Raw genomic sequence first — 9,712 nt, forward strand, 5'->3', positions numbered from 1 at the left:
TGTTTCCTGCCTAGAGAAGTTCCTTTAGCATTTGTTGTTAAGCTGGTTTGGTGGTGTGAATTCTCTTAACTTTTGCTTGTCTGTAAATGTTTTAATTTCTCCCTTGAATCTGAATGAGATCCTTGCTGGGTAGAGTTATCTTGATTGTAGGTTTTTCCTTTTCATCAGCTTAAATATGTCCTGCCCCTCCCTTCTGGCTTGCAGAGTTTCTGCTGAAAGATCAGCTGTTAACCTTATGGGGTTTCCCTTGTTATGTTATTTGTTGCTTTTCCCTTGTTGCTTTTAATATTTTTTCTTTGAATTTAATTTTTGATATTTTGATTAATATGTGTCTTGGTGTGTTTCTCCTTGGATTTATCCTGTGTGGGACTCTCTGTGCTTCCTGGACTTGATTAGCTATTTCCTTTCCCATGTTAGGGAAGTTTTCAACTATAATCTCTTCAAATATTTTCTCAGACCCTTTCTTTTCCTCTTCTTCGGGACCCCTATAATTCAAATGTTAGTGTGTTTAATGTTGTTTCAGAGGTCTCTGAGAGTGTTCTCAATTCTTTTCATTCTTTTTTCTTTATTGTGCTCTGTGGCAGTTATTTCCATGATTTTATATTCCAGGTCACTTAGCCGTTTTTCTGCCTCAGTTATTCTGCTATTGATTCCTTCTAGAGTATTTTTAATTTCGTTTATTGTTTTGTTCATCATTTTTTGTTTGCTCTTTATTTCTTCTAGTTCCTTGTTAAATGTTTCTTGTATTTTCTCCATTCTATTTCTGTGATTTGGATCACCTTTGCTATCGTTACTCTGAATTCTTTTTCGGGTAGACTCCCTATTTCCTCTTCATTTGTTTGGTCTGTTGGGTTTTTACCTTGCTCCTTCATCTGCTGCATATTTCTCTGTTTTCTCATTTTGTTTAACTTACTGTGTTTGGGGTCTCCTCTTTGCAGGCTGCAGGTTCATAGTTCCTGTTACTTTTGGTGTCTGTCCCAGTGGGTGAGGCTGGTTCAGTGGCCTGTGTAGGCCTACTGGTGGAGGGGACTGGTTCCTGTGTTCTGGTGGGTGGGGCTTTTTCTTGTCCTTCTGATGGGCAGTTCTTTTTTCTTTATTGTGCTCTGTGGCAGTTATTTCCATGATTTTATATTCCAGGTCACTTAGCCGTTTTTCTGCCTCAGTTATTCTGCTATTGATTCCTTCTAGAGTATTTTTAATTTCGTTTATTGTTTTGTTCATCATTTTTTGTTTGCTCTTTATTTCTTCTAGTTCCTTGTTAAATGTTTCTTGTATTTTCTCCATTCTATTTCTGTGATTTGGATCACCTTTGCTATCGTTACTCTGAATTCTTTTTCGGGAAGACTCCCTATTTCTTCTTCAAGTATTTTTAATTTCGTTTATTGTTTTGTTCATCATTTTTTGTTTGCTCTTTATTTCTTCTAGTTCCTTGTTAAATGTTTCTTGTATTTTCTCCATTCTATTTCTGTGATTTGGATCACCTTTGCTATCGTTACTCTGAATTCTTTTTCGGGTAGACTCCCTATTTCCTCTTCATTTGTTTGGTCTGTTGGGTTTTTACCTTGCTCCTTCATCTGCTGCATATTTCTCTGTTTTCTCATTTTGTTTAACTTACTGTGTTTGGGGTCTCCTTTTTGCAGGCTGCAGGTTCATAGTTCCTGTTACTTTTGGTGTCTGTCCCAGTGGGTGAGGCTGGTTCAGTGGCCTGTGTAGGCCTACTGGTGGAGGGGACTGGTTCCTGTGTTCTGGTGGGTGGGGCTTTTTCTTGTCCTTCTGATGGGCAGGGCTTCATCCGGTGGTGTGTTTTGGAGTGTCTGTGAACTTAGTATGACTTTAGGCGCCCTCTCTGCTAATGGGTGGGGTTGTATTCCTGTCTTGCTAGTTGTTTGGCTTGGGGCGTCCAGCAGTGGGGCTTGCTGACCATTGGGTAGAGCTGGGTCTTAGTGTGAGACGAAGATCTCTGAGAAAGCTCTCACCAATTGATATTATGTGGGGCCAGGATGTTTCTGGTGGTCCAATGTCCTGGACTCGGCCCTCCCACCTTGGAGGCTCAGGCCTGACACCTGGCCAGAGCACCAAGACCCTGCCAGCCACATGGCTCAGAAGAGAAGAAGAAAGAAAAAGAAAGAAAAAGAAGAAAGAAAAAACAAAAATCAAAAGCAAAAAAATGAACAGGCAGAACCCTAGGACAAATGGTAAAAGCAACCCTATACAGACAAAAGCACACAAAGAAGCATCCACATACACACTCACAAAAAGAGAAAAAGGAGAAGAAAATATATATATATTAAAAAAAAAAAGGAAGAGAGCCACCAAACCAATAAACAAATCCGCCAAGGATAATAAGCACTAAATAGTAAACTAAGAGAAACATAAAACCAGAAACAAATTAGACACAGAAAGCAAACCCCGAGTCTACAGTTCCTCCCAAAGTCCACCTCCTCAATTTTGAGGAGGTCTTTCATTGTCTATTCAGGTATTCTTCAGATGCAGGATTTATCAAATTGATTGTGGGGATTTAATCTGCTGCTCCTGAGGCTGCAAGGAGAAGTTTCCCTTTCTCTTCTTTGTTTGCACAGCTCCTGGGTTTCAGCTTTGGTTTTGGCCCTGCCTCTGCATGTAGGTCACCCTCACGAGTCTGTTATCCACACAGACAGGAGGGGGTTAGAGCATCAGCTGATTAGGCCTCTCTTGCTCACTCAGGCCGGGGAGAGGGAGGGGTACGGTAGTCATAATTGGAATGCGGGGCAAACCGGAGGCAGCAGAGGCCAGTGTGACATTGCAACAGCCTGAAGCATGCTATGTGTTCCCCTGGGGAAGTTGTCCCTGGATCATGGGACCCTGGCAGTGATGTGCTTACACAGGCTCCTGGGGAGGTGTGGATAGTGACTGGCTCTGGCACACAGGATTCTTGGTGGCAGTGGTAGCAGCGTTAGTGGTTCATACCCGTCTCTGGGGTCTGAGCTGATAGCCATGGTTCGCGCCTGTCTCTGGAACTCTTTTAGGCAGTGCTCTGCCTTCTATGGGCACACTGGGAAGGAATCCCCTCTCCTCATGCACCCTGAAACAATGGTCTCTTGCCTCTTAGGCAGGTCCAGACTCTTCCCCAGACTCCCTCCCAGCTAGCTGTGGCGCTCTAGCCCCCTTCAGGCTGTGTTCACGCAGCCAACCCCAGTCCTCTCCCTGGGGTCTGACCTCCGAAGCTTGAGTCTCAGCTCCCAGCCCCCAACTGCCCCGGCAGGTGAGCAGACAAGCCTCTCAGGCTGGTGAGTGCTGGTCGGCACCGATCCTCTGTGCAGGAATCTCTCTGCTTTGCCCTCCACACCCCTGTTACTGCGCTCTCCTCCGTGGCCCCGAAGCTTTCCCCCTCCGCCACCCGCAGTCTCCGCCCGCAAAGGGGCTTCTAGTGTGTGGGAACTAATCCCCCTTCACAGCTCCCTCCCACTGGTGCAGTCCCATCCCTATTCTTTTGTCTGTTTTTTCTTTTTTCTTTTGCCCTACACAGGTACATGGGTATTTTCTTGCCTTTTGGGAAGTCTGAGGTCTTCTGCCAGCATTCAGTAGGTGTTCTGTAGGAGTTGTTCCACAAGTAGATGTATTTTTGATGTATTTATGGGGAGGAAGGTGATCTCCACATCTTACTCCTCCGCCATCTTGAAGGTCTGTCGAGTTTGCTACTTTAATGAGGACTTTTAGATAAATATATATGGTGAGAACATAGTATTAATATTTTGGACCCTTTAAGGTCAAAATAAAGTAGTTTCACAGTAATAAGTGACTGTGTAAGGCATGATTTTTGATTCTGATTTTGTAAAATTTTATTTTTGTTCTATAATAAAAATAGTACTTTAGAAAAGTACTGGAAATACAGAAAAAACTCCAAAAAACAAAGCCAAAATGGCAAGTTATTCTATGAAACAAAAATAATCACTATCAACATTTTATTATGTAAACTTCTAGTCTGATATATAAACATTTATGGATACATACACTCACATCTATATATTTTTATAAAAATAAGATCATATTGTACATGAATTTTTTCTAAGTTCTTTTTTCACTTATATGTTTTGAATCTTTTCCTATATTTATAAATATGCTTTGTATCCTTTTTAATGACAATATTATTTCACCACAATTTCTTTAGTCAATTTATTTTTGTATATATAAGTTATTTTTGTTTATTTGGTAATAGAAAAGATTTTGTGATAAATATCTCCATAGCAAAATGTTGTATATAGATATTTTCCTATAGTACATTTCCATATGTGGAATTTCTAGTTTAAAGCCTTTGCAAAACTTTAAGACCTTGGACAGATACTGATAAAATATTCACCAAAAAGTCACTATTTTGCATTATTATCAGTAGTGTTTGAGAGTTTTCCTTTCTTTAAACACTGATAAACACTGGAAATTATTATTTACAAAATCTTTCAAGTTAGATAGGTACAGATATACACATCTTGAACCTTTTTCACCTGACATGGCCAACTGTAGTTGTCCTTTTGGAACCTGCTTTCATTTCCTTTGCCACTTTTCCTACCAGAGTGTTTATGTTTATAGATGCTAAGAGCAATTTGTGTCTCACGTGTGTCTTGCTGTTGTCCCAGAATGAATCCTCCTAGAAAAAGAATGACCACCTTTTAATTAATTTAACTATGCCACATTCTTTTTCAGTTAAATTCAACAAGTCTTTATTGAGTAACTATTATGTGCCAGGCACTATGCTTGACAATAGGCATTCAGTTTTGAAAAATGACACTGACCCAGCTCTCAAAGAACATATAGTCTAGTGAAGGAAGACAAACAAGTCTATAGGAAATTTAAATCCTCCAATAGAGAAATAAGCACTAGAAGCTTTGGAAGCAGTAGAAAGAGTACCAAACTCTGTCTTAGGTAGTCATAGAAGGCTTCTTGGGGAAAGGGATGCTTTTATTGATTACCAAAGGATGAATGGCAGTTTAGCCAGACATGGAAATGTGTGTGTGTTTGTGTTTGTGTGATACAATAGTACTAAAAAGTTTTATTGTGTTGTTAATACAATAGTATTAACAAAGGTCAAGGAGACCAAGGTAAATGTATGGAATTGCATATACAACATGCATGGCTGGAGCTCACAGTGAGAGAAGTAGGAAAGGGCTTGAACTGGTTAGTAAGAGGTGAAGCTGAAAATTCAGAAGTGGCCAGATTATATAGCATCTTATATTGCATGCTAAGGAGCATGCAGCTTTTTCTGATGTTTTAGAGTTGCCACTGACAGTTTTCAAACCATGGAGTGATAGAGTCAGATTTACTCTCTGGAAAGAGTCTTCTGGCTCTAAAGTAGGAAATGGATTTTGGGGCAAAGGCAGGGCGTTACTGGAGTCTCAGAGAGAGTTTAGGAGGCTCTTGAGAATGGGGTAGCAATGTGAATGTGGATAAATGGACCGATTAGAGAGATAATTAGGGAGAAAAACAATGGTTAATATTTGCTGAGAGGGATGAGGAGAGAGGAGTCAAAGGTGGTACCTATATTTTGGGTGGCTGGAGATGCCGTGAAATGAGTTTGGGAACACAGTTTGGGAACACAGAAGAGGAACAAGTCTCTGAGGATGAAGGCCTTTGGAGAATTCAGTTTGGGATCTGCTGTGTTGTTGGTGGCTATCATACATCATAGTGGAAGTATCTTGTTGGATATGTGTTGGATATATGGATCTGAAGCTCAGTGGAGTTTTCAAGGGAAATACAGAGCTTTGGAGTTATCAACACATAAAGAGGAATTGAAATATGAGGTCCAAAGAAGAGTATATAGAATGAGAAGAAAAGAGGGGTCAGGACAGAAAGCTGAGGAATCCCAGTATTTAAGGGATGAAAAGAAGAGATGAGATGGAGTAATCAGAGAAAGAAAAAGTGTTGCCATGGAAGGCCTTTTGAGGAGGACAGGATGTTTATCAGCGCCAAATGGTGACCATTAATCGCATAAGAATTTTGGATTTAGCAACAAGAGGTATCTTTACCTAGTTTACAGGTATTTCAATGGAGGTGGATGCCACATTCCAAAGCCTTAAAGAGTAAATGGGAGACGAGGCATGAAGAAAATAAATGCAGACACCTCTTTTTAAAAGACTGTAAAAGGATGAGGGAGATAGGATGGTAGCTGAAAGATGGCTCTGAGAGGAAGCAGAGTGGGAGAGGCTGCTGATGTAGGAGAGAAGACACTTGAAATGATGGGTGAAATGGTTGAGCTCTAGAACTCAGGAGCATTCGTTCTTCTAAGACAGCAAGAGAGATTCTGCACCTTTTGTGGCAGGAAAAGTAAATAAGGATAGGTGTAAATGGGTATGGTAGTGGGGAACTGAGGGCTTTTTGATGTGATGGTTTCTATTTTGTTTGTGCGGTAGGAGGCAAGATTCTCTGCTGGGTGTTAGAAGAGTCATGGTTGGGTAGGAGGTTTGAATAGATTGGAGGTTTTAATTGCTGCTGTGGAGAGTGGAAAGGCGAACCAAACGGGGATGGATAAGAAGATGCCCAGGCAACGCTGAGGGCCCTGCGGAGCTTGAAGCTGATAATTTGTTGTTGTTGTTATATTTTTATGTTTAAACTTTTTTTTTTAATTTTTTTTAATTTTTTTAACATCTTTATTGGAGTATAACTGTTTTACAATAGTGTGTTAGTTTCTCCTTTACAACAAAGTGAATCAGTTATACATATACATATGTTCCCATATCTCTTCCCTCTTGCGTCTCCCTCCCTCCCACCCTCCCTATCCCACCCCTCTCGGTGGAAGCTGATAATTTTAAGTGACATCATATCTGTGCATGGCTTTATAATTTTCTTCTCTAGCTGAGAAGGCAGACTTCAAGGTTTGGGATTTTTCCAGTTGAGTGTGACGGAAGATTGATGAGGCAAGCTATTTGAGGGCAATGCAATTGCATGGTGGAAGTGAAATTAACCATGGGTTTGAGGCTGGACAGGGAGAGGATCATGATAGGAGGGGGGCTGAAAGATCAGGAGAATGTAGATGGGTCAAGGTCCTGGAGGGCAGGGTAAAGTTAAGGAACTGGTGTAAGTACAAATAAATGAGTAGGAGAGCTGTAAGGGAAAGATGTTGCAGTCAAAAGTAGAGATTTTGGATTTAAGTTTTCAGAATTGTACCATTTTCAGAAAAGGGTTGTATTGAACATATTTAACTGGTCTGACGTGGACAATGGCCAGAGTAAACCATACACTGTCACACTGATGTGTACCTTTTGATTCCAGAGCGTGGGTGTGGGGTTGAACTGAGGAAGGATGAGGAGTGTGAGCACTGGATGAAGCATTTCCCTGAATATTGAATTTTTCCAGACTGAAGATGTGACTTGAGGATGAAAAGGAAAATCATGAGTCTGTTACCACTACCATCGAAAATGAGAGAGGCAGTTCTGGTCAGTATCATGCCAAGATAATTTTGGGGCTGGTTAACCGTGATAAAGAGAGGAGGAAAGTGGTAGAGTCAGGTGGGGCTGCTATAATAGAACACCAAATACCGGGTGACTTACAAACAACAGAGATTTATTTCTCACAGTTTTGGAAGCTAGAAATCCAAGATCAAAGCATTGGAAGGTTTGGCATCTGGCGAGGAGCTGCTTCTTAGTTCATAGATAGGTATTTTCTCACTGTGTCCTTACATGGTGGAAGAGGCAAGGAAGCTCTCTCAGGTCCCTTTTATAAGGGCACCAATCCCGTTCATGAAAGCTCCACCCTCCTGACCTAAGCACCTCTCAAAGACCACACCTCCTAATACCGTTACCTTTGGGGTTAGGATTTCAACATAAGAATTTTTGTTTTGGCGGGGGGAACACAGACATTTAGACCATAGCAGCCTATGCCTCAGCTGGTCAGAAGTTTTACAGGACAGTGGCAGAGTCATATTCTGAACCAGTGTTAGGAGAAAGGCATATGGACCCCACTCTCCAACCTTGGGGATTTGGAAAAATAAGCAACCATTTGGGAAGACTGCAGGGAACAATGTTCTTTGAGGAACCAGTAAGACAAGAAATCAGAGGGGATATTAAAAGGGAGGGTGAGATACAGTAGACTGTGTTTACCCTGCAATGGGCAGAGTTTGGAATGAGGAGAGCAGTGAGAGGTTGATTCAGGGAAGAAGGACATAAAGCAATATGAAAATGTGCAGATAGGAGGATGCTAGATGTCAGAAAGGCTTAGACCTTGAGTGCTATCTTTGGAGTGATTAGCAAGCTGCAAGGTTTCCACATAATTAGTCTTAGCAGTCTCCTGATGGATAGGGGATGGGGAGGATAGGAGCTCAGGCCAGTGTGGAAAGAGTGAGCCGTGGTCTGGAATGATTGTGCTTCCAAGAAATCCCAAGACAGGTGAGCAGGCTGTCACTGGAATTGGTTCCAAGATTTTGACCAAACGTTGGAAACACCGACTGTCTCTTGTGGGACATGTATCTGGTTTTCCTACAGCAGAGTACACCTACAGTGTGACTTAATTGTGCTAAAGTTGAGAAAAACATTCTGTCCTCATATGGAAGCCATGAATCCCTTAGTGCAGAGGTGGGAGCCGAGATGCATCTAACTGGAAAGCAAGGGTCTGAATTAGTGAGTACTCAGTTTAGCCTGCCGTACGCTGTATCTCCAGATACAGTGTCAAATAGCACATAGGTCTTCAGATGATACTTACTCAATAATTGGGCTTTGATTAGTTGTTTGCAGAACGGAGTGATGTGCATTGCTTTTCAGGTTTTACGGTAGAGTGATGGGGTGGGCTTGGCCAATATCTCACTCTGGTCCTCAAGTTCTTCCTTGAGGTAAAAAATCAAAGGGCCGTGGGGAGTGCTGTTTACGGCAGAGCTTGATTATAGAGAAGAATAATTAGTGAACTGAAGGGTATTATAAAAATAAGTACATGACAAAATAACTAAGGGTACAAGAAAACTTGATGTAGCTTGACTTGCAGATGACCTTATTCCTTCCGTGTGCCAGCTCTCCAGTATGATGCCTTGCACAGACTTAGTGAATATCTAAACATGTTTGTCGATGAGTCTTTTGTTGCTCAGGTTACCAGGAGAAAGTAACAGCAAATGTATACTTTTATCAAGGGTAGTGCTGGAAAGGAATATAGCTATGTGGTATTGTTACAAGCTGGCAGACTTAAGGATACCCAACTGGCAGCTGGAATTAGTTTTCCTGCTCACCATGGTAACATGCTCTCCACTCCCCAGCATACTCTGCTATTGCTGCAAAGGCCCCAGCATCCTAGTGGAGGAAGAGTCATGGATTAGTTGATGGTGGTCAAAAGACTTCCTTCCTTCCTTCCTTCCCTCCTTTCTCCACTCACAAATGCTTAGCGCATGCCAGCTTTGTGTTAAGTACCGGGAATACAAAGATGACGAAATCCTCTCTCCTTGCAAACAGCCTTCAGTGCAATTCGCTACAAAGTTGGGTATTCTGGGAAGGCTTCCCGGGTGATACAGGCTTTGGAGAATGAAAACGAGTTTGGGGAGAAGAATATTCATTAGCAGGAATGATAGGTGTGAAGTTAATATGTCAAAATAATGAGGCGGAAAAGGTCATGGTGTCTTTGGGGGAAGAATGAGAAATCAGCATTAGCAAAATCTAGGATGCATACTGGAAAGAAGTGCCCAGACTTTGAGAGGCTTAAATTTGAAGTCAAGATGCCTGATTTTTGTCCTTTAGGCAGTGGGGAGCTACTAAAGCAAGGAAGTGAA

The sequence above is a fragment of the Physeter macrocephalus genome, chromosome 9 (genome assembly GCF_002837175.3).
Source record: "Physeter macrocephalus isolate SW-GA chromosome 9, ASM283717v5, whole genome shotgun sequence".
NCBI classification, from domain to species: Eukaryota; Metazoa; Chordata; class Mammalia; order Artiodactyla; family Physeteridae; genus Physeter; species Physeter macrocephalus.